Raw genomic sequence first — 22,590 nt, 5'->3', positions numbered from 1 at the left:
ACCAATTAATATTGTAACTTGAGGGACCACTGTACACAGATTTACATCAATGCTTGCGGCACACCTTGAAGTTCCTGGGCCCAGATGCGAAGTCTGTAAAAGAACCCTCACCTAACTACACAGTATATAGTGCTAATATTACTTTCACCTATGCCTCATATACCTATATCCCCGAAAAAGCACACAGTGATGTCACTGCACTGGAATAATGCCTATAGTTATGTCTAGAGATGAGCGAACTTACAGTAAATTCGATTCGTCACGAACTTCTCGGCTCGGCAGTTGATGACTTTATCCTGCATAAATGAGTTCAGCTTTCAGGTGCTCCGGTGGGCTGGAAAAGGTGGATACAGTAATAGGAAAGAGTCTCCTAGGACTGTATCCACCTTTTCCAGCCCACCGGAGCACCTGAAAGCTTAACTAATTTATGCAGGAAAAAGTCATCAACTGCCGAGCCGAGAAGTTCGTGACGAATCGAATTTACTGTAAGTTCGCTCATCTCTAGTTATGTCCCAGAACTCAGAGGTGATACGTACGGTAATGGTATAATACAGACACAATAAACAGTCATCCATCTGAACAGTAATCATGAAGATAGTAATGTCACAGCAACTAGATAAGAAGCTAAACATCACAATACAAAGATAATGCACATAGCCATGTCCCAATACAGAAATAACATCCTGAACTCTGATATCACAGGATGTCTGCAAAGGAAGTCGTCTGGTATCTCCATTGGGTGGGCTGACGTGGCCTATGTGCCCACCATGCTTTTATGCTATAAGGCCCCTTTCACACTACAGGTGTCATCCTGCTTTTTTACTGCCGTTATTTTACAAAAACAGATGAAAAAAAACGGATGATAACTGAAAAGAACGGATCAGTTATCATCCGTTATTATCAGTTATTGCATCCGTTTTTTCATCAGTTTTTTTTAAATAATGGCGTTATTTTTAAAGGGGTGGAAAACTTTTTATTAATTTTTAATTATTATTTTTTTATTTTTAAATCAACTGGTGGCAGAAAGTCAAACAGATTTTTAAATGACTTCTATTAAAAAAAATCTTAATCCTTCCGGTACTTATTAGCTGCTGAATACTACAGAGGAAATTCTTTTCTTTTTGGAACACAGAGCTCTCTGCTGAATCACGAGCACAGTGCTCTCTGTCCATTTTAAGAACTGTCCAGAGTAGGAGAAAATCCCCATAGCAAACATATGCTGCAGCTGCTCTGGACAGTTCCTAAAATGAACAGAGATGTCAGCAGAGAGCACTGTGCTCGTGATGTCAGCAGAGAGCACTGTGTTCCAAAAAGAAAATAATTTCCTCTGTAGTATTCAGCAGCTAATAAGTACTGGAAGGATTAAGATTTTTTTTTTTTATAGAAGTAATTCACAAATCTGTTTAACTTTCTGCCAACAGTTGATTTAAAAAAAATAAAAAAAAAAAAAGTTTTCCACTGGAGTACCCCTTTAATGTTTTTTTCTTAAAAAGCTGATGTTATTCATCCATCATCATCTGTTATTACCAGTTACATACGTTTTTTGAAATCAGTTTTTTAACCCTTTTTTTTGTAAAGCTGTACTGAGCATGATCAGTACAAAAAACGGATGTTAAAAAACCTGATAATAACGGATGATAACGGATGTTTTTTTTAACATCTGGTTCCCATAGACTTCAATATTAAATTTTAACGTCCGGTTTTTCACCATTTTTTTTTTTTTTTTTTTTGCCGGACGAAACATTTGTGCATGCACCGTCTTTTGTACCGGGAAAAATAACAGAGATTAGTGAAAACAGACATGCCTGATGCAAAAGGATGTTCATAAAATCCCATTGACATGAATAGGATTTTTTGACGCCCGTTTTCAGGACTTTTTGCCGGGAGTAATAATGGAGGATTTCTACAGGATGATACCTGTAGTGTGAAAGGGGCCTAAAAGAGTTCTAATATGGCTTTACTATAGGGGTGAACTGCATGTTCCTTACGCTTAGAAATGGGTGACATCCTAGTGGTTGCAAAGACCCTGAGAGACACTAAAGCACCGAAACGTAAGAGGTTGTGCTACCCTGTGAATAGCACCTAGTGAGGGCAGGCTGTCGTAGGAGGGAGTCTTGGGGCCCTATTTCACCGGGCGATTCATACTACCCTTAGACCTGTGTTTTCCAAACAGTGTGTCTCCAGCTGTTGCAAAACTACAACTCCCAGCATGCCCGGATAGCCAAAGGCTGTCCGGGCATGCTGGGAGTTGTAGTTTTGCAACAGCTGGAGACACGCTGTTTAAAAAAAACCTGCTGTAGACCGATTCCAGCACAGCAGGTTCTGGCAAAAGCTGTTGGCCATCGTGACACCTGAAGAATTTGCGTTGTGGCGCACATTTCTTCAAGAAAAGCTATATTTATTTGGTCCGCTGTTCTCCGGTTCGATACTTATTGCCCACCAAGTGTGAGAGAATCGGGAAGTATTGTGTACTAGTTGACAGTAACTGTTCCACCCGCTGTGCCTCTATGTGAGCAAAGCTAAAATACCCTGAAGGATATTTATCAAACCTTGGGCAAAGGAAGAGCGGTGCAGTTGCCCATAGCAACCAATCAGATTCCAGCTTTCATTTTTCAGAGGCCTGTTGTAAAAAGGAAAGAAGCAACCTGATTGGTTGCTATGGACAGCTTCTCTGTTGTTCCTGCTAAAAGGGTACCTTTCATCAAAAAAATCATATAAAAAATAATTATAGATTAATGTATGCAGAATAACTTTCCAATTGCATGTTATTAAAAAAATATGCTTCTTTCTATTTAATTTTCCACTTTGAAAAAATGACCACTAGAGGTCTCCCTACCAGTCCTGGCCGCAAGCCCTTTTTATAGATTTCAGACTCATGCTGGAGTCCTAAATCTCAGACTGCAGCCGGGACACAGACAAACTCAGCTGGAAGCTCTGAATCGTCTCTCTGTTGACATCTGCATGTACAAAGAGAAGAATCGGAGCTCAGATAGTAAAATGAATGAGGGCATGCAGTAAGGCAGAGTCAGGAGTATGCCCTGCTGTGCTATGAGGACAGTGCTGGCACCTGCCTGTCTAATTGAATGGCAGGGAGCAGTGCTGAGCTTGTCTGTGTCCCGGCTGCAGTCTGAGATTTATGACTCCAGCATGAGTGTGAAATCTAAAAAAAGGGCTTACGGCCAGGACTGGTAGGGAGACCTCTAGTGGTCATTTTTTCAAAGTGGAAAATTAAATAGAAAAAAGCATATTTTTTTAATAACATGCAATTGGAAAGTTATTCTGCATACATTAATCTATAATATATCAAAAGTTTTTTTTTTTTTGATGAAAGGTACCCTTTAAAGTGTCTGTGACATTTCTGCACTCCCCTTCCTACATATACTTTCTCTTGTCATGCATATTGGAATGACTAAGAGTGCCCATACACATTAGATAAAAGTTGGATGAAACCACTAATCTTGGTGGGTCTGGCTGACTATAAAGTATATAAAGGCCTCTCGACTCTATCCTAACAGATGATGTTGGGGGAAAGAAGGGTCAGACATGTTGGATTTTAACTGCTCGATCCTACTGTTCTCAGAGTGAAATAAGTCACCACCGGAGCTGTCTGGCTGCAGCTTACCCCTCCTATCTTCACAGAGGCCACTGAACGTTTGCCCCGACGAATGTTCAGGTCTATGGAAAGGGAGGAGAGATGGCTGCCGGCTTTTCAGACAGCTAAAAGTGTATTGCCACCTTTACAGTAAAGTTTAAAAGTAACGGGCGCAGAAGGAGGTTACTGTCACCATTTATAGCGAATGTCATGATATCCGTTATTTCTGATGGAAAAAAGATTAGTGCATGCCCAGCATTTTTTTCCCATCAAAATAAGGCTAGGTTTACATTGCTGTTGTGCTCCTGTTCTAGGTCCACTCTGATCTTTATTTTTGCGCCGAGCACTCCTAAAACTGGTCAGAGAACAACTGACTCCCAATGTGAACGAGGGCAACTGATGCTAGCGGAAATGAAAGGTCAGCCATTGAAATGGATGGGATCCATTCCTTTCAGTTTCTCAGACACCTCAACGGATCTGAGGAACGGAAATGAAAACCGCTGATGTGAGCCCAGCCTTAGTGGCATTCTGCTGGGTTATACCTGGTTTTTAGTATCCTTCTGTATATGACCTGTGTGTGCAGTATCAGTATTTTATAATATATTTGTATATTTTCTGCTTGTTAACATATATTGAATAGAAATCAGGAAAATTAGTATTTTCTGGTTCCAATAACATAAATAGACAGAAATGGATGTAGATTCCCGTATGAAACAGTTAGATGCACTGAGGTGAAAAGTACCTGAGAGAGTAGGCCCCTGGCTTATGTACTGGTGCATTATGGCAGATAGTGTATAAATAGAGCCAGCCCTGGAGTGACTCAGTACCACTTATGTTTGATGAATGGCGGCCTGTAAGGGGAAAGTGCCTCCATAAAGCAGACTTGGCAGAATACAGAATGATGAAAGTGTTTGCTAATCGCAGGAAAACAAAGCTGACTTCTGCGGTTCTAGTGCAGTCCCAAAACCCATGGAAAAGGATCATATATTGCACATTCGTGTACTGTCTGCCTGCCAAAAAATGATACTTTGATGAGATGTCCTGGGAGCGGCATTCTTTCTGTGTCTGCATTGTATATAAAGCGCCATACACTAAAATGTGCTTTATTTATTGGGGGATGGTGTAGATCCTGTAATAGTGCCAGTCATGCCATAAGACGTTGTGTATGTTTTCTATTTTTTTGTGCCATTATGGCGGCTTATCATATCGCATTCAGCATGCTCGGTAAGGGTCTCGATTTTGCAAAAGTTTAAGGTTTTTTTTTGTGAAGAGATTATCCAGTGTCTGATTTTGGGTCCCTCTGAGACAGTAGATTGAAGAAGATCTTACTACATGGAGATCCTGACTAAAACTTCTGTGTAAGTCAAGGTTTCCCAACCAGGGTTCCAGCTGGAGGAAACTGGAGGAAAACCTGGTTGGAAAACACTGGTGTAAGTGTTCATTACCGGACACCCATTGAAGTCAATGACGCTCCATTGCCTTCAGTGTGCCCACTGTACTCCTCTATAGTAGCACTAGATTTGTATAGGGGGATCCCGATTTGGGGATCTACCTGTTACAGATCATCATGTCATAAAAGGATGTGGTGGTATCTAAGGCAGACAACAAAGTGAAGGGTCTTCTTTGTCTGCAGCCACCACTAGGGGGAGCTCAGAAGCTGACTGCACACTAAATGCTAAACTAGAGCCCTGCACTGGACTCCCGCTGGATTTCTGACCATTACAGTCTGTGTATTCCACTCCTGTCCGCTCTTCTCTTGCAACATTTGTGTTCAATCCCGCCCGCTCCTGCAAACATTTTGTCACAGCTTTTAGAGAGAGCCCCCCCCCCCTTGTGCAACTTTTTTAGCCCCCCCCCACTTTATTACCACCGTGTGCCAAGTAATCACCCCCTTGTGCCATTTCACCTGCTGCATGTTCTAGGATTGCCCGCTAAAGACTTGCTCCCGCCAGTTTTATATAGTGCAAATCCATTGCAATCCTCTACTCTGAACCCAATAACATATGGTCATAAGCTCTGCTAGTGACCCTTTACAAGACCCTTAGAATGTTTTCACACTGCATATTTTTTTATTCGAAAAAATACGCCTTAAGATACGGGTCAAAAATCGTAATGTAGCCTTGGACTTCTGTGGCATGTTTATTTATTTTTATTTATTTTTTATTTTTTACCATGTTAAAAGCTAATATGCATCCTGGCTGTTCATCTTCTATGTGGAATATACACAAAAAGCCTTGCAGTTCACAGTGGAAACTATGGTACACCCTCTGCACACTGCATGATATGTGTCAAAATATGTGTATAAAGACAGTGTGGGAACAAGGCTTTATAGGCCCTGATACATTTCGGTATTTATGTGAGTTTCTAATTGGTATTCTTATCTTGCTAGATTAAAGGTGTTCTCTGCTTTTGGACAATCCCTACTTATCAGAAGAATCCCTTGAATGTAAGCTAATCACAAATTATCCCTGTGCCAGGACCCAGTTCCAATCTATCGGTAAAACCTCTCAAAAAGTTTTCTGTTGCTCTCTAGCACCACCACAGGTCAAATCAAGCACTACACCTTACCCATCTCCAGTAAGGGTGTCATGCAGGACAGGAGAGTTCCTCCAAAGCTTGGGTTTTCAACGGGGGGTTTAGGCAGATATAAATTTTTTAAGGGGGGTGTAGTTTTGCTGGAGACACACTGTTTGGAAAACACAGGTCTAAGGGTAGTATGAATCGCCCAGTGAAATAGGGCCCCAAGACTCCCCTTAAAAATTGATATCTACCTAAATTTTAACATGATTGATGCTCCTAACTTTTTAATATCTTTATTTTCTAGTCTCGCTTTCCAGTAGAGAACCCATTTATTAAATGGGGGAAGAGTTATGTCAATTTTTTTATAGTTAAAGGGGTACTCCGATGGAAAACTATTTTTTTTTTTAAATCAACTGGTGCCAGAAAGTTAAACAGATTTGTAAATTACTTCTATTTAAAAACCTTAATCCTTCCATTACTTATCAGCTGCTGTATGCTCCAGAGGAAGTTCTTTTCTTTTTGAAATTTCTTTTCTGTCTGACCACAGTGCTCTATGCTGACACCTCTGTCCATGTCAGAAACTGTCCAGAGCAGGAGAGGTTTTCTATGGGGATTTTCTCCTCCCCTGGACAGTTCCTGACGTGGACAGAGGTGTCAGCAGAGAGCACTGTGGTCAGTAGTGTTGAGCGGCATAGGCCATATTCGAATTCGCGAATATTCGCGAATATATGGACGAATATTCGTCATATTCGCGAATATTCGCATATTCGTAATATTCTCGTTTTATTTTCGCATATGCGAATATTCGCGTGCGCGAAAATTAACATATACGAAAATTTGCATATACAAAAATTAGCATAAGTGAAAATTCGCACACCAGTCTCACACAGTAGTATTAGAGCCTTCTTACACCACATAAGCTGGAAGCTGAGAGGGATGATCACTGTGATGTGTACTGTGAAAAAAAAAAAATAAAAAAAAAAAGAATATTCGTAATTACGAATATATAGCGCTATATTCGCGAATTCGCGAATATGCGATATTCGCGAATAAAATTCGAATTGCGAATATTCGCGAGCAACACTAGTGGTCAGACAGAAAAGAAATTTCAAAAAGAAAAGAACTTCCTCTGGAGCATACAGCAGCTGATAAATACTGGAAGGATTAAGGTTTTTAAATAGAAGTCATTTACAAATCTGTTTAACTTTCTAGCACCAGTAGATTTATTAAAAAGCAGCCTCCGGTCGGCTTCATTTTCGGCCGTATGCGGTTTCCTGACCATAGGCAAAAACGCGGTCGACCACGTTTTTGCCTGCGCTCGGGAAACCGCATGCGGGCGAAAACAAAGCCGACCGGAGGCTGCGGTTCACTCCGGTCGGCTCATAGACATACATTAAATACGGTTCCCGAATACGGCTGAGTGCGGGCGCCGCGATTAAGCCCCCCCCTCCTCCCAGCCGTATACGGGAACCGTATTTAACAAAACGTGGTGTGAACCCAGCCTTAGAGTCAACTTTTACCTTCATAGTGTTTTTATGACATTTTATCGGTTCATGGTCCATTCAAAAAATGTTTTTGATCTTTAAATAATATTTCTTTCAACAACGGCTTACACGGAAATTCAGATTGAGAGGGGTTCACTTACTTTCTGACCGCCATCCCCGGGCTTTGTGTTAGCATTGGTTTGTATCTATATGTTGTTTATGGAAGTTTTTTTTTGCAAGACAGGGAAATATTTGTGTTTATAAATGAAACCTAGACGAGATATGTAGCACACCATGGACCTTCAGCTGTTGCAAAACTACAACTCCCAGTAGGCCCGGACAGCCAACGGCTGTCCGGGCCCACTGGGAGTTGTAGTTTTGCAACAGCTGGAGGTCCACAGATTGGAGATCACGGTTGGTTTAGGTTAATTTGATAATTTGATGGCATGAACAGATTAGTGCTAACTTCTTCAAATAAAATGGTGTATTATACAGTACAGGGGGGGGGGGGGTGGAAATCTTTCATGTGAACCAAAATTGTGAGCATGAATGCCCAGATTGGTCACATAAACCTGGGTTTTAGGCTGTCGGGCCGCCTTCCTTCATCTGCTTTCTATTTCTCAGCAGTCTCTAAATAAAATGGGAAGAGAAGAATGGCAGTGATTATTTGGTGCTGGTTGGAAAAGAAATCTTTCCTTTCAGCTCGGCAGAGCCTGGGAAATCTTCATTGTCTCCAAGGAGCTGACAATAAACACAACACGATCCGCCCCGCCATGCTTTGAAGTCACCTCCCCAATGAATGGGACGCATTCCTGCTGCTGTGCCTGCTAGAAAAACCAATGGCTCGCAGCCCTGAGAAAGCATTTCCAGGCACACTTGTATCCGCTACAGTCTTACACTGTCGTTTTTTTTCTAATTTACTGGATTTATATAAATACTCATTATATTTCCATGGTTCTAATAGGGAGCATGGCGGCAGATCAGTTGGATAATTAAGACCAGTCTCTACTGCAGGCATATGTGGTATCAAACTTTGTGTCATTTACAGAATAAACCACCTTGAATAAAAGAAGCTAGTAAATTGTAAAGTTATTAAAAGTTCAATTTAACCATTTTAGTTATACCTGTTTCTGGGGGAAGTTGGGTGCCATCCAATGTAGCTTCCAATCCAGCATTAATGGAGATGAAAAAAAATATATGTTCCAGGCTTAACTGGTCAACTGGTGCCAGACAGATTTGTAAATTACTTCTATAAAAATGTTTTAATCCTTCCAGTACTTTTTAGGGGCTGTATACTAAAGAGAAATCCAAAAAAGATTGTCATGACCACAGTGCTCTCTGCTGACCTCTGCTGTCCATTTTAGGGACTGTCCAGAGCAGCATATGTTTGCTATGGAGATTTTTTTCCTGCTCTGGACAGTTCCTAAATTGGACAGCAGAGGTCAGCAGAGAGCACTGTGGTCGTGACATCAGAGGAAATGCATTTCTTTTTTGGATTTCTCTTTAGTATACAGCCCCTAAAAAGTACTGGAAGGATTAAGATTTTTTAATAGAAGTGATTTACAAATCAGTTTCACTTTCTGGCACCAGTTGATTAAAAAAAAAAAAAAAAGTTTTCCACGCAGTTTACTGAGGAGGAGGGGGTGTTCCCTTTCTTGCTCTCACATTTCATGTGGGAACTTCCTCCCTTACTCCTCAGAGCTGATAACTGGCTGCTCCATGCACTAAGGCTCTGTGACATGCCTCACATGTGACAAGCCAGAAGCCTGCATAGATCCCTGCTTTAAGTGCAGAGACCCACAGGAAATAGCTACATGGACAAGACAGTGGAGAGAACCCTTGTTGTAAGAGGTATAGAGCATTTTCCCCCCTAAAAATATACAAACATACATATAATGTTATTATCTTCATTATTCTTATTCTTGTTAATGATTATTGTTGGGTTTATTGTCAGTTCCTTGGAGACAATGAAGATTTCCCAGGCTCTGCCGAGCTGCCTAAACAAAAAAAAACAACTGTACTTACCTTCCTTGCTCCCCTGTAGCAATCGCTGCGCTCCACCTCCTACTGCTGGGGGTTAATACTTCACTTTACAGCTCAGCCAATTAAGGCAGGACCCTGCTACAATTTGTCACATTCTACGAAGTGATGTCGCAGAAAAGGAATATATAATGATGTCACAACCGGACACTTTTTAACCTGCATGGATAGTGCAGCGGGCCTAACGCACCTTATTGATACCTGCCGGCGAGGGTCCCGTCAGCAGGTATCGGATTAGGTAATGTGGACATTGTCCGGTATAAGTCCCAATACCAGTTTTGGTATCGGGACATCCCCAGCTTAAGGGGTTCTCCGGGGCTGTATAGACATGACGGTCACTAAAGACCTTTAACACTATTCCTGCTTCTATAGCAAAAGAGTTAATTATTTTCCTTATCGCCTCCTTCTTGTCCATGAACTTCTGTCCCATTAATTAACTTGTACATCTCGGAGGAATCCTGTGTTTTGTTCTACTCCCTGCATTGCAATGTTACAGCCTTACAGCCCACACAAAACTCTGAAAGCCAAGTAAGCTTTTTTATCCAAATTCCAGATAAAGGACAAGTTCAGTATTGGATGGTTCTGAGGGTCCGGATATTGGAGAAGATTGTTTGTGAAAGGGTATCAAGGACCTATTTTAAAGGGGTACTCCCATGGAAAACTTTCTGGTTCCAGAAAGTTAAACAGATTTGTAAATTACTTCTATTAAAAATATCTTGCTCCTTCCAGTACTTTTAAGGGGCTATATACTACAGAGGAAATGCTTTTCTTTTTGGATTTCTCTTCTGTCATGACCACAGTGCTCTCTGCTGACCTCTGCTGTCCATTTTAGGAACTGTCCAGAGCAGGAGAAAATCCCCATAGCAAACATATGCTGCTCTGGACAGTTCCTAAAATGGACAGAGATGTCAGCAGAGAGCACTGTGGTCGTAACATGAGAGAAATCCAAAAAGAAAAGCATTTCCTCTGTAGTATACAGCCCCTTAAAAGTACTGGAAGGATTAAGATTTTTTAATAGAAGTAATTTACAAATCTGTTTAACTTTCTGGCACCAGTTCATTAAAAAAAAAAAAAAATTCCACGGGAGTACCCCTTTAAGCTTTCTTTAATTATTAGAAATTGCAGCTAACCCCTATATAGTCTGTTCCTGGGGTAACCCCTTTATATACCTCTATATATTCTGTTTTTGGGGTTCCACATTTAGAATTTTCTAAAATTTCTGATATATCATGTTGAAATTCGCATGATACGCACTAAACAATAGAAAGATGACACGCTGGAGCTCAGTTTAGTGTTGGGCCCATCAGGTTTTATCTTACAGATCTATTTTAAAAAGTTGATATTGTTCTTATAGAACAGAATTTTAAAACATTTTGTCTCGTTCCTTCTCCACCCTCCAGTTCTAGTGCATGTGAAACTTAAAGCAATTAAAAATCGGAGTAATTTAGGCTTTTTTACTGTACATATCTCAACAGTAAGTCACTTCTAGCAGCAGCTTGTCTATCGCAGGAACTGGGACTAACACACCCAATCTAAAGCATAAGATGTCTGATTGTGGGGGGTCCCGCCGCTGGGGACCTCTGCGATCTCCCTGCTGCACCCTGTGTTCGTTTAGAGCGTCTGGTGCAGCGCCGGAGGCTCATGACGTCACGGCCGCGCACCGCTCGTGACGTCACGACCATGCCCCCTCAATGCAAGTCTATGGGAGGGGGCGTCACGCCCCCTCCCATAGACATGCATTGAGGGGGCATGGCCATGACGTTACGAGCCTCCGCATCGCCAGTTATCCAGCACGGAACAGAGTTTGCTCCGTGCATCGGATGTCTGGGGTGCCGCAGCCAAGATTGCAGGGGTCCCCAGCGGCAGGACCCCCCCTCGATCAGACATTTTATTCCCTATCCTTTGGATAGCGGATAAGATGTAGGGGCGGAGTACCCCTTTAAGGAATTTTGAGTATATGGACTAATGGACTACTGAACTTAGTCACTATTAGGGTACGTTCAGACGAGCGCCGTAGAAGGAATTCTATATGCTGCCTTTACATGTGCCTGCTCGGAGTGGCAATACGCCGCTACGAGAAGACACACTGAAACGATGTGCGAGTCGCCGCGCATGCGCGGGCGTACTCGCATGCATCACGGCCGCTCCAAGAGCTGCCGCGATTTTCGAGTATACTGCGCATACGCAAGGCGACTCGCACATCGCAGTGTGTCTGCTCGTAGCGGCGTATTGCCACTCCGAGCAGGCACATGTAAAGGCAGCATATAGAGGTCCTTCAGCGGCGGATTTGCAACGAAATACACAGCAAAAATCCGATCGTCTGAACGTACCCCAAGACTGCATTCGGTCCATTTAACTAAATGGGACGATGGTAGTACCCTGCAGTACTAGTCCTACCTTTGTGACAGGTTGCCTATGTAAACCAGCAACATAGGGGTAAAACATGATGTGAACGGGCACTAAAAAGATAGATAGCATTGATTCCTAAAAAACTGTGAGAAATGCTGTTGAGCGTTCAGACACCTTGCGTTGTGACTGATAGATGTGGAACTGAGATGACATGTTACGTACAGTATATAATGACCTGGGGTAACCTTATGCTGTGGGATATAACTTAGGTAAGTCTGTTTCTCTATATAGAGTAGTTACATTATTTTGGAACTATGGCTAGCACAGAGATTTCCATAGTATTTTTGTTTACAAGGTCTTTGAATGAGGGAAAAAAGGGGGGAAAAAATCGGACTATACGGACATTTTATGGTAATAAAATGAGACTAGCTGCAGGAGATATTGTTCGCTTGCATGGAGATCATTCAGGGATGTATTATACGTTCCCGTATTTTAGGCCACATGAATAATGGATGTTTTGCAATGTGGTTAAGTGACAGCTCCACCGCACTGCGAAGATTAGATAATAACAGATCTTGGCATGATGTGTAATTACAGCCATATGTAATGATGGCCATTTAGTCTGCATTTAGGTTTTTTAAGGATAATTTTGTTAAGTGGAGTAGCATCTCTGAAGACAATAGACATTTGGTACCTTCTTTTTTTCAATTTTTAACTTTTTAAAACTTCACTCATGAGCACTCATTTTTTAAAGGGGTACTCCACTGCTAGACATCCTGTCCCCTATCCAAAGGATAGGGGATATGATGTCTGATCGCCCTTGTGCCGTCACGCCATGCCCCCTCCATTCATGTCTATGGGAGGGGGCGTGTCGGCCGACACGCCCCCTCCCATAGACATGAATGGAGGTGGCACCGGAGTACCCCTTTAAGACTTGCTTTTCCTACATCAGTCTAAAAACTAGATAAAAATTTGTCCAAACCCACCAATTTTTACAGGACAATCTGACTGTCTAATGCATATCGAGTATTTCTGACTTTCTTCCCCCCCCCCCCCCCCAAAATAAAACTGATGATTTCGTGGTAGAGAATGATCGGGTATGTTGGATTTCATCTGCCGAATCCATTTTTCTCTTGGAAAGGTAAGCTAAGGAGTCTGACTTCAGCTTACCCTTCCCCACTTCATTCACAACACATAAATGTTTAGCTCACTGCTAGTTTTGTGTCACCTGACCAGGGAAGGCTCAAAATGTAAGTCTATAGGATTGTCCTGTTCATGTAGACAAAGTGAGGAGAAAAACCTTTGGTTTTCTCCCCACTTGTTCTAGTGATTGATCATGGTCTGAACACTCTCCAACCACTGTCTCTAGGACATGTCAAAAGTTTTTATACGGACTAGTACACTTTAAAGGATCTTTTCGGATCAGGTGCTGATCATCATTATAGGGATTTAAAGGGGTATTCCACTGGAAAAAACATTTTTTTTTATCAACTTGTGCCAGAAAGTTAAACAGATTTGTAAATTACTTCTATTAATAAATCTTAATCCTTCCAGTACTTATCAGCTGCTGTATGCTACAGAAGAAATTCTTTTCTTTTATGAATTCCTTTTTTGTCTTGTCCACAGTGCTCTCTGCTGACACCTGATGCCCGTATCAGGAACTGTCCAGAGCAGGAGAAAATCCCCACTGCAAACCTATGCTGCTCTGGACAGTTCTTTTCTTTTTGAATTTACTTTCTGCCTGACCACAGTGCTCTCTGCTGACTCCTCTGTCCATTTTAGGAACTGTCCGGAGCAGGAGAGGTTTGCTATGGGGATTTGCTATGGAAATTCGAAAAGAAAAGAACTTCCTGTGGATCATAACAGCAGCTGATAAGTACTGGAAGGATTAAGATTTTTTTAAATAGAAGTAATTTACAAATCTGTTTCTGACACCAGTTGATTTAAAAAATGTTTTCCAGTGGAGTACCCCTTTAATCAGCACTCGATTTCTTAAATTTTCAGCCTAGGAAAATATTACCTGCCTTACACAATGTACAAACACCACCACATACGCACCCCAACATACTTCCTGCTCTCCTTGCTTTGTTAGGGGGCATCCCCTGACAAAGTGAGGAGAGCAGAACATATGTGGTGGTGTTTGTACGTTGTGTAAGGCAGGTAATGCTAATGTAACAGGTATCTACGTAACTGGACTGTGGGTCTGGGTAAGTTCACCCGCACTCTGGGGAAGATTTATCATTGCTTTTAGAGCATTTTTTTGTCTATGTTTTGGCGCAGTTCAGGGGCAAGCAGCATATTTAGCGACTTTTATGCGTCTTTTGATATAGACAGTTTCACTCTTTTTGCCTACCCATAGAACTTTTTCTTTTTGGCCATGCAGTATTTATCATTTGCGACTTTTGTCAAAATCCGCTATTTTGTGCGCAAAGGTACCTTTTTAGGCGCAAAGCTACACCACCTACCAGTAGGCGTGAGAACCATTTCTACCTTCCACAATTCAACATTTAATCCCTTGTGGACGACAGCGTCCCACTCCCCTTCTATGACACGAGCTCAGGAGCTGAGCACAGGTCGTAGCTGGGTGGTCCTGGCGGCCATCTGCCACCAGGACCCATCTCTAATGCCAATCATGGTGATGCCCGGCTTTAACCCCTCTAAAATGCAAGTAGAAATGTCCTGGGAGCTCTGTGAAAGTAAGTAAAAACACCTAACCTGCCAAATTCAGGACCCGGGAAAGTGTCTACTGGTACAAGCGTCTAGAAAAAGTGTATGTGGTAGAGCTTTTCACACCACAGCAGAGCTGCACAAAATTCATCATAATAACTCAACCTTAAACACTCTTTGATAAATCTGGGCCTATAACCCTAAGTATTGGATATAGTGCCGGTTTACCTGCCAGTGTCGGTTGGGTATAGAGCCAGTTTACTGTCATTTTCCCTGTAAGAACATTGTTCAAAAATACCTTCCAATGTTACGTACCTATCCTAAATTGGATTTAGTTTTGTCAGCTACTCATCGTATTGTATCTAAAAGAGGTAGCAGCTTAGGTAGTATTTAAAGGGGTTATCCACCATAAGGTGATTTTAGTACGTATTCGACAGACAGTAATGGACATGCTTAGTAAGGATCTGCGCTTGTCTTGGAGCGAAATGGCTATGTTGTGAGATTACCATAACCCTGTGGCTAGCTGTTTGTGAACTGGTATTTCCTGCTTGAGTTTCCTTTTTTGCCTACAAATCCCATAATTCCATTTTCCTCCCTCCCATTCATCAGCCACACTACCCAATGAAACATAAAGGAACTGCATTCATTCAAAAGACCTGTGGTTTTCAATCAGGGTGCCTACAGCTGTTGCATTAGTTGCAGGTTGATCCCTCCACCCATTGAAGCAGACAGGCTGCCTGTCATCAGCTGACTAGTGAGTCAGGACAACAGTCATTTTGTATGCTGGTAAAAATAAATATTGGAGTGAAAATCACAGAAGAATTGTGAGAAAACCGTCACACACAGGTACAGACACTATATTATGAACTACACTAACTTTACAGCCCCTGTAGCATAGTCAAATAAAGAAAAAAAATCTGGAATACCCCTTTAATCCCCCAGTGCTGTCAAACCAAATAAATTTAGAACATGGCTGTCAACGATAGGATTCTACCGGTGTGGATCCTTTCTGTGTAGAACTTGCTTATGCTACACGCAGTAAAGAGTTTTGTGAGGGTAATAAAACATTTTCTATCAAGCAACATTTGACATGCAAAAGTGACAGTGTATTTACTGTATGTGATCCAGTGTGAACAATGTTGTATAATGTATGTATGTTGTACCTCAAGGGGAGAGCACTGGAACATATAAACGACATTACAAGGGGAGGGGATAAAAATGTCCTTAAGGCCTTTGTTGTAAGATCTGGGCTATTGAGAAAGTAAGTAGTCCATCTAGAGGTGGCAAATTATGTACAAAACAAGATGATACAGAGGCATATTAGATGCTGAGGACGTTCGCTCTTCTTGCATTACTAATTCAATCACACGTACTTGTTTTAATATATTGTAAATAGTTGTTTTCTTTTGCCTTTTTGTAATATATATTGGGGTAAAGAGAAACGGAATATTGTGAACATATATCATAATGGACACTAGGGGGGATTTATCAAAACCTGTCCAGAGGAAAAGTGATTGAGTTGCCCGTCACAACCAATCAGATCGCTTCTTTCCTTTTTCAGAGGCCTTTTCATAAATGAAAGAAACGACCTGATTGGTTGCTATGCGCAACTCAGCAACTTTTCCTCTGGACAGGTTTTGATAAATCTCCCCCATATTGTTGCAGTGATTGTAAATACTACTCAAACCTTTTGTCTGGTAATTATGCTTAGGCCATGTTCACACGTCCGAAAATGTGTGGAATGTCTGCCGAAAAATACAGGCGGAAATTCTGCATATTTACTCGATGCGTTGGTGCTAGGACCACTCGGAAATGAGGCATCTCCATAGACTGCAACGCATTCCCAAGCATAATCCGCAGAAACATTCAACCGGTTCAGCGTTAGAATCAGGATTTCCACGGTAGAAACATTTGCAGTGAAAATTCCACCATGTGCGCAGTGCAGCAGAATCCCACGGAATTTGTCTTGAAAATTCAGCCATGAGAACATAGCCTAAGATACTTTTTACTTTAAATTTTATTCAAAAGCAAGCATTAAAGGGGTACTCCAGTGGAAAAAAAATATATTTTTTTTCTTTTTTAAATCAACTGGTGCCAGAAAGTTAAACATATTTGTAAATTACTTCTATTAAAAAATCTTAATCCTTCCTGTATTTATTAGCTGCTGAATACTACAGAGGAAATTGTTTTCTTTTTGGAATGCTCTTTGTTGACATCACAAACACACTGCTCTCTGCTGACGTTATAATAATAATAATAATAATAAGTCTTTATTTATTGTTGTCCTTAGTGGGATTTGAACCCAAGGCCCCAGCACTGCAAAGCAGCAGTGCTAACCACTAAGCCACCATGCTGCCCTTAGCATACATCTGCTATGCACGGTTGCTAAAATGGACAGAGATGTCAGCAGAAAGCACTGTGGTCGTGATGTCATCAGTGTTCCAAAAAGAAAGGAATTTCCTCTGTAGCATTCAGCAGCTAATAAGTTCTGGAAGGATTAAGATTGTTTAATAGAAGTAATTTACAAATATGTTTAACTTTCCGGCACCAGTTGATTTAAAAAAAGAAAAAAAAAAATGTTTTTCCACCGGAGTACCCCTTTAACCAATAAATGTTCCCAGAACCTATTTGGATATGTTCACACTACGAAATTTTTGCCAGTGGAATTGTGTTCTAGAATTTCGCTGTGTGAACCTTTGTGAATGGACCTTCTACGGACCCATTCTCACTATGTAATTTCAGCGGCGGAGAACTTCCCACTGAAATCAATCCGCCAGAAGAATAAACCTGTTCATTCTTTTGGTGGACTTACGCACGGACTGCATTCCCATCAGTGTTGTTGGCGCAGGTCCACGCGGTCCTACTGCCAAAGGTTTTCAGCTGCAGCTGCCAGACAAAATCTGATTGGAATTCCATGAGCGGAGATTCCGTAATGTAAACATACCGTTTTTCTGAGAAAAGGTTATTAAAAATTGAATACATAAAACAAGGTTATAGTTCAGATATAAAAAGTGTTTTAGTTTAGATAAAGCCGTTTCTTAGGTTTTTAAATTGCAGTCCTCACAATATATGTTGTTATTTATTAATCCTTAAGAATCATTTTATAATGTAGCAATGTCACAATATGCGGTTTATAAAAAGATTTTATTATTTAACCTAAGGTTTTTTTTGTAGAAAAACGAGTGGCAATGATAAAAAGGGAGTTCTATATCTTAGTATAAAAACATTTAGTAACCAAATAGCATCCTATCAAAAGAAAAACAAAAGTGAATAATCTTTTTTTTTTCAACTTTTTTTCAACTTTTCATAAAAAGTGGAATATTAAAAGCTTGACACTGTTTTCCACCTAGCGTGCTTCAGTCCATCTATATGTTCACGTTTTACATACACTTTAGTTACATACTTATGTATTTTCTATGTATTTTTATACATTTTTAAGGGTGTTATTACAGCACATTTGGCGGAGAAATTTTAAAACTGCTTCAGCTCATTTTTGCACTATATCTGGTTTTGTAACCTGACTGAAAACCGTGCTATGCCGCCGTTTTTAGTCCGGCTACAAAACCTGATACTGTGCAAAAAATGAGCCAATCTGAGTCACTATCTCACTCCGGTCGGTGCTTTTAAATGAATAAGATGCGGTGCCGGGTCCAGCAGGAAGATCGGCGACCATATCAGCCACACGTGGTGTAAACTGCCTGCTAACTGAGAAATTTCCATCAGGTGCTTGCAACCTACTTGGATACAAATAGCAGGCTTTCTCCCCAGAAGGTATCATGATTAAAGGACAACTGCAGCAGTATAACACTTATCCCCTATCCACAGGATAGGGGATAAGTGTTTGATTGCGGGGGGTCCGACCGTTGGGGTCACCTGCGATCTCCCTAACAGGGCGCCGGCATTAGCGCTCATGGTGAGCGCTAAGGCGCGTAGCGTCGACCTAGAGGTCGACTGTGACGCCCCGTCTCCTCCCCGTCTCCATACAGTTCTATGGGGGAGACGGGGAGGCACGAACGCTGCCTCCCCGCCTGTCCCATAGAGATGTATGGAGGAGGCGTGCCGTCATGCTGCGGCTGGCACGCCCCCTGCACGGGACAGCCGCGGCCCCGTACAGGAGATCACAGGGGGTCCCAGTGGTCGGACCCCCCGCGATCAAACACTTATCCCCTATCCTGTGGATAGGGGATAAGTGTTAATCACGCTGCAGATGTCTTTTAACGGTGTGTTTACACCAGAAATGCATTGACATCACTGGTTTGAGTGTGTTACGGTCAAAGCATAGTCTGAATAAAAGCACTTTGCATTTGACTTTGGTATCGGCTGGTTCTTCCTTTCATACTGCAACTTCCTGATTTTTGTGAGTGCTAAGAAAAATTTCTATTTTTTAATGAAAAATTATGACTTGATTTTTTTTTGTGTAGTTTATGCTAAAGACTGTAGTAACCTAAATGTAGGCAATGAAGCAAATGATAGCAGAAACATTTTCTATGTCTGTAATCTATATATCTTTTGTGTTAATTCAAGATGGTTATTTTTGTAGGCATTTTGCTGTACTGTGTATGAATTCAGTGAATGCCCTAGTGAATGTGAAGTGGCGAGGCATACAGTGTAAAGGCAGGGCCAGCGGTACCGTAAGGCAGTTTAGGCAGCTGACTTAGCGCACTGAGGTGGGGGGGAGGGGGCGGAAAAAGATTCCTTTGCCTCTGAAAGCTTAGGTAAATTACAGTGGTGAATACATCAGGAGTAAGTGGTCCTGCTGGTAGACTTTCTTGGCCAAAAATCTGGTCTACCACTTCCCTGCCCACTACTTTGGCTCTGGGATCAGACCCTTCCAGGACAACATGACTGTAGCTGCCTGCTGGAACAATGCCTGGACTCCTGGCTGCAACCACCAAGCACAGCTCCCCAACTGTGCCTACCAATCACCAGGAGGGCGAGAGGGGCCAGGGGACGCAACCGCTACTGCATGGGAAGAGACAACGACCTTCAGGTGGCCATATATATATCTGGGTTGGGAGGGCGGGATTCCTTGCCCATTGACACAGCTGGGGATTCAGATATTCAAGCCTGCCTTCTTATATCACTGGACAAGGACCCCAAAGCAGCGAGGCTTTCTTGGCTGAAGCCATTTGGGGGGCTAGTCTGGTTATTCATTTATAGGTATAAATCAATGGTGCATAAAAGTGACTTAGAAATCTGAATCTCCAGCCATTGAGATTCAGATTTTTAAAGGGATATTTCACTTCTAAACATCTTATCCCCTATTCAAAGATTAGGGAATAAGATGTCTGATCGGGGGGACCCGGCTGCTGGAACCCCTTGATCTTCAGGCTGGGGACCACAGTGTTCAAAACACGGAAGCTTGGAGCTTCCGTGTTTGTGATTTCACGCCACGCCCCCTCCATTAATTTCTATGGAAGGGGGTGTGATGGATAGTACATAGCCGTCACGCCTCCTCCCATAGACATGAATGGAGGGGGCGTGATGGATGTGGTTGCCCGTCATCCGACACGGAGTGGAGTTCGTTCGGTGCACCGGATGACCGGGGTGCTGTGCCAGAGATCACAGGGGGTCCCAGTGGCCGGACCCCCGCAATCAAACATCATATCAACAAAATTCACCTTCGCCTGTACAGACAAAAATTCTTGCACCGGCCTTGTGTACAAGATCAGCCAGTCCGCCATTAACACAGGAGGTCTATTCCTGTACATACATTTCATGGTTTGATGGGATATTTTCTACGGGCGCTGGCAATCCAAACTGCCCCATATGCGTCTGACGTACGGAGATTACATAGTGTGTTTCTAGGGACAGGCTGTCCGGGCATGCTGGGAGTTGTAGGTTTGCAACAACTGGAGATACACTGTTTGGAAGACACTGCCCTAGGGAGACAAAAAAAAATGTCAAAAAAAGATATATAGCCTAATAAAACCACTCGGTCAATAGCTTAAATGTAAAAAAAAATAGTTTTGCAACATCTGGAGGTCCACATTTTGGAGCTCACTGCTATATAGGAATAGTGTCTAATGTGTCTCTGTAGTAAACTGTAATGTATTCAAAACCAAACTAAACAACAACAAGGCAACTTCAATAAACACTTTGGGATAAAAGCGCGGTGTCCCCACAAGAATATATTCCCATAATGTACATTAATTGTCAGTGGACAATCCTCACTGGTTCACATCCTGCCAAACTTATTTGGGTCAGTCCAGTACTCATGATACAAAAGCTGCATTTGTGTGTTACAGTAACAGTCCCCTGACTGTTGGTGGTCACTGACTAGTCCTGGTAGCCTTGTCTGTTCTTTCTTTCCTTTGAGGCCACTGAAGGGACAGATCCAGGCAGTGGGCTGGATATACAGTCAGTCCCTGGGAGGAGGGGGGTAGTCTTTGACAAGAGGATGGGGGTGGGAGTGAGCCAGCAGCGAGGGAGGAGAGCAGCATTTTCAAACTTGATCAGTTTAACAAGAACCTGAGCCAAAGTCTTTCCTATCTGGATAGTGCGTCCCCTAATAAGGATCCACAAGCTGTACCATCCACTTTTATTAGGTGGAAATTAGAATTGACAGAATCTCGGGGACCATGGAGAAGGAAAAGAAAGGTAAGAGCCCATTGCATGCACATTTTAGGGGAGCCAGCACATTGGCACTGAATGGGGGTAGTGTCCTGCAGTCTGCACAAATGTCTACATTTTCCCTGTCCATCCCCAGACACAGATACTCCGGATGTTTATGTTGGAATCTTTGACACTGAGACTTTTTACACAAACTTAACAGCTTTTAAGAAAAACGTGTGAGACAAAGAAAAGTCTCATTCAGACAGCGGGGCTTGGAAAATGTGACTGCTTTACATATGTCCTTATTAGAAAGTACTTTAGTGTCTCAAGTTTCCAGTCTGAACCAGGGCTTAAGCTCCCAGCTCTTTCCATAGATGAGATTTTACTCGTCCTTATGCCAAAAGATTCATTTAAGGGGACTGTGCGCCATCTCTTAGGTCCAACTGGTCATCTAATAGATGTATTGTAGACTTTAGTATTCTTAGGTCTACAGTTGTGGATTATAGAACAAATGTAGCAGAGCTGATCTGTAACTTTATCTTTCATTCACTCAATTGATTCACTTGCAGTCCAATGGCAGGTAACATTTACATTTCATCATGAATTGGACTAAAGTCTTTGCTAGTTTTTTTTTTTTCCTGGGGCAAAGTTTAACCCTGGCCCAAAAAGAGTGACTTCTCGATGCCCCCTCTAGCTATATATCTGGCCTCTGCTACTTCTCTATATTTACAATATGGAAATCCTATCTAATGATGAAGATTTATGTATCATTATTGTAACTTTATTTCCACCATACGTTAGTAAATTCTATGATTTATGTCGTCAACTGACACCTGCCGACTAAAAGAAGATTTTTTTTTTGTACTCACCTTAAAATCTTTCTCGTAGCCTTCATAGGGGGACAACAATTGTTTGTCAGCACTAATGTATATTTATGTCTGTTATGTGCGTCTATATAGTATATTTTGCTAATATAATTGAAGTAGTAGTTTTTATTTCATATTATTACATTCATGTAATTGTTATTTGTAAATAACATCTTAAATGTAAACACCTGCTGTAAATAGTATAAATATTTGTAAATAACATCTTAAATGTAAACACCTGCTGTATTAGTATAAATATTTGTAAATAACATCTTAATTGTAAACACCTGCTGTAAATAGTATAAATATTTGTAAATAACATCTTAAAGGGGTTATCCAGGAAAAAAAATTATTTATATATCAACTGGCTCCAGAAAGTTAAACAGATTTGTAAATTACTTCTATTAAAAAATCTTAATCCTTTCAGTACTTATGAGCTTCTGAAGTTAAGGTTGTTCTTTTCTGTGTAAGTGCTCTCTGATGACACGTGTCTCGGGAACCGCCCAGTTTAGAAGCA

At 41.6% G+C, this 22,590-nt stretch overlaps 1 protein-coding gene across 3 annotated transcripts in view; it reads left to right on the top strand.

The window, feature by feature from the left end:
- Positions 1 to 22,590, top strand: part of LZTS2 (leucine zipper tumor suppressor 2) — a 157,371-nt gene that overhangs the window by 90,816 nt on the left and 43,965 nt on the right. Inside the window, exon 1 of one of the 3 annotated variants that reach the window (XR_008846207.1) lies at positions 21,105 to 21,252. The exons of the other annotated variants lie outside the window; for them this stretch is intronic. The gene's annotated coding sequence lies outside the window, so the exon portion shown is untranslated. Of the gene's footprint in view, positions 1 to 21,104; positions 21,253 to 22,590 lie in introns of those variants that run through there. 3 annotated transcript variants of the gene reach the window in all.

The sequence above is a fragment of the Hyla sarda genome, chromosome 7, assembly GCF_029499605.1.
Source record: "Hyla sarda isolate aHylSar1 chromosome 7, aHylSar1.hap1, whole genome shotgun sequence".
NCBI lineage: Eukaryota > Metazoa > Chordata > Amphibia > Anura > Hylidae > Hyla > Hyla sarda.
Note: the sequence above shows the minus strand (reverse complement) of the source record. Positions and strands in the feature narration are given on the sequence as shown.